The sequence below is a fragment of the Micromesistius poutassou genome, assembly GCF_964030765.1.
Source record: "Micromesistius poutassou genome assembly, chromosome: 4".
NCBI lineage: Eukaryota > Metazoa > Chordata > Actinopteri > Gadiformes > Gadidae > Micromesistius > Micromesistius poutassou.
The window spans coordinates 6,909,965-6,912,355 of record NC_140274.1 but is presented as its reverse complement, the minus strand read 5'-3'; the positions used below and the strand labels follow the sequence as shown (position 1 = coordinate 6,912,355).

General features: G+C 35.3%; 1 pseudogene across 1 annotated transcript; it reads left to right on the top strand.

Moving 5' to 3' along the window:
- The first annotated feature begins 1,608 nt into the window (after positions 1-1,608).
- Positions 1,609-2,391, top strand: LOC311342472 (odorant receptor 131-2 pseudogene; annotated as a pseudogene). The gene has a single exon. The product of its transcript is annotated as an odorant receptor 131-2 pseudogene (transcript).

Below are 2,391 nucleotides of genomic sequence, written 5' to 3'. Positions count from 1 at the left end.
ATATTTTAGATGTTATGTAAAATGAAAAATAGGATTCTGAATTAACAAATAGGAAAAGTATAGAAGGTTAATGTAAAGTGTTTAAAAACTTCAGAGCAACAACATATTAGTGCTTGCTAATAGACTGATGTAACTGATGTCTCAGTAGTAATAATTATTTGCACACTTGGGTCCCACTAATAGATCCTGTGAGCGAGTTCTCAATATGGGAACAATGTTTTGTACAGCTTTATCCCACATTGGGCAATTTGTTGTTATTGTTGACATAGTTATTGAAAAACATTGGAAACACACAAGGCAGAATGTCATCATTAAGTGCTTCATCTGGGACTCATTATAACCTCAGCGATGGTGCTAAACTGTTAACATCATTAACTTATTTGAATAAGGTGAATAACCTCTCATTCCAACCCAACAAAATCAAAAATACAAATTCTTGTGTATGTTTGTGTGCAAATGTATGTTTATATATGTGTATAAAAAATAATAATATTTATATATATATTATATTATATTAAATATAATATATAATATATATAATATATATATATATAATATAAGCACTGTGTACTTTGTGTGTCTGAATTTCTTTTGTACAGTTAGGTAATCATTAATCTAATCAGAGTCAAATAAGTTAATCATTTGTATGGTAAACATTGATTGACGGCATGGAAACATCTATAAATTACATAACTTCTATTTAGTTTAAATCCAAAGATAATTCAAATAAGTGCATTCAACAATGAAGATACAACCCAAAGTTCAAGAGTCATAATTATGTATATAGTATGTCCATAAAATGTATTAAATAAGAAAACTGTTTAAAGCACCCTTCTTTAAGAGATACAATATAGAAAGAAAAGTAAGAGAAATGTGGACATTTTAATTAAATTCTTTACTCTTCATACATCAAACTCATACATAGTTTGCATCTGTCTGTAAGTGAACAGTTTAAACATAAATACTACTACTACATTAAATTGGAATAATTTAACAACACAGGTAAAAAATACGAATACTACTAACGACTCTAATTGTCAAAAGCTAAATAATCTAAATTTAGATAGCAAATGAGATGCATTGGGAGAAGCTTGCATGACCTCATCGGATGGATGGTTCATGGTTTCATTGCGTAACGTTGTACTTAAATATCGCCATGCATGGTGTCCTCTCAGGACACTAGGTGTTCATGAAAGAAGGCAAGTCCTTGGTTACATTCTTTCCTGGAACTGTGTTGCTTTTGCAGAATACCCTGAGCCACGACGTCATCCGGGCATTCCAACATGTAACTTCAAGTAGATTGTCTCGCAAACATCTTGATATTTCCTCAATTCCTCAATTTGAGTACATGTACAAAAAGGAAGTTTAGGTAATGGTGCATGAATGTATTTTTGCATACAACATCTATGTATACAAATACACATTATAGACATATATGTTTTCATGGCTTATAAGTATAACAATTCAACACAATCGAATGGTGCTCCTTTTTCAACTCGAAAGATAGACAATAGAGTCATCGTGGTTCAGGTTCTGGTTGCATTTTTTCTGTACATCAACTGTCTGCTCCTGACAAGCTTTTTCAAGAAGGATGTCTTTCGTAGAAGCATGCGTTATATCTTCTTCGCCTATACCCTGATGTCAGACAGCCTGTACCTGGTGCTGACCAATGTTCTGCTAATCCTGTCCTTCTTTAGAATTGTCATTGAAATACAGATCTGTATTCTCATCATCACAGTGGTGTCTGTGTACACGTTTGCCTTCCCTTTAACACTGACATTGATGACGCTGGAGCGTTATGTGGCCATCTGCATGCCTATGCAGCACGGGGCCTTATGCAGTCAGCGCAACGCTCTACACTGCATTCTGATTATCACCACTATCAGCTCCGTACCCATTAGCATCTCTCTCTCCATCTACTGGGCCACCATGCCTGCCATCAACACGGGGTATACGGTGTGCACGTCTGAAATGTTCATGATTCACAGATGGCACGGACATGTGGTATCAGCTATTAATCAGATATACTTTTTAATCATGCTTGTCATCATTGTGTTCTGTTATGTTCAAATCACAAAAGCAGCCAGGAGAGCATCAGGAGAGACTAAGAAATCCTCAGGGAAGGGACTCAGAACGGTACTCCTTCATGGTTTTCAGCTCATTCTCTGCCTTACTCGGTTTTGGTGTCCTTTTGTTGAAGCTGCTATTATGCAGATTGATCTGCTTTTATTCATTAATGTAAGATACACAGATTACATACTGTTTACTCTTGCCCCGAGATGTCTAAGTTCCCTTGTTTATGGCCTCAGGGATAGAAAGTTATTTCTAATGTTTAAATACTATGCTGTCTTTGGCTTGTGTAACAAATCAACTCCTGCATTGGCTGATTGA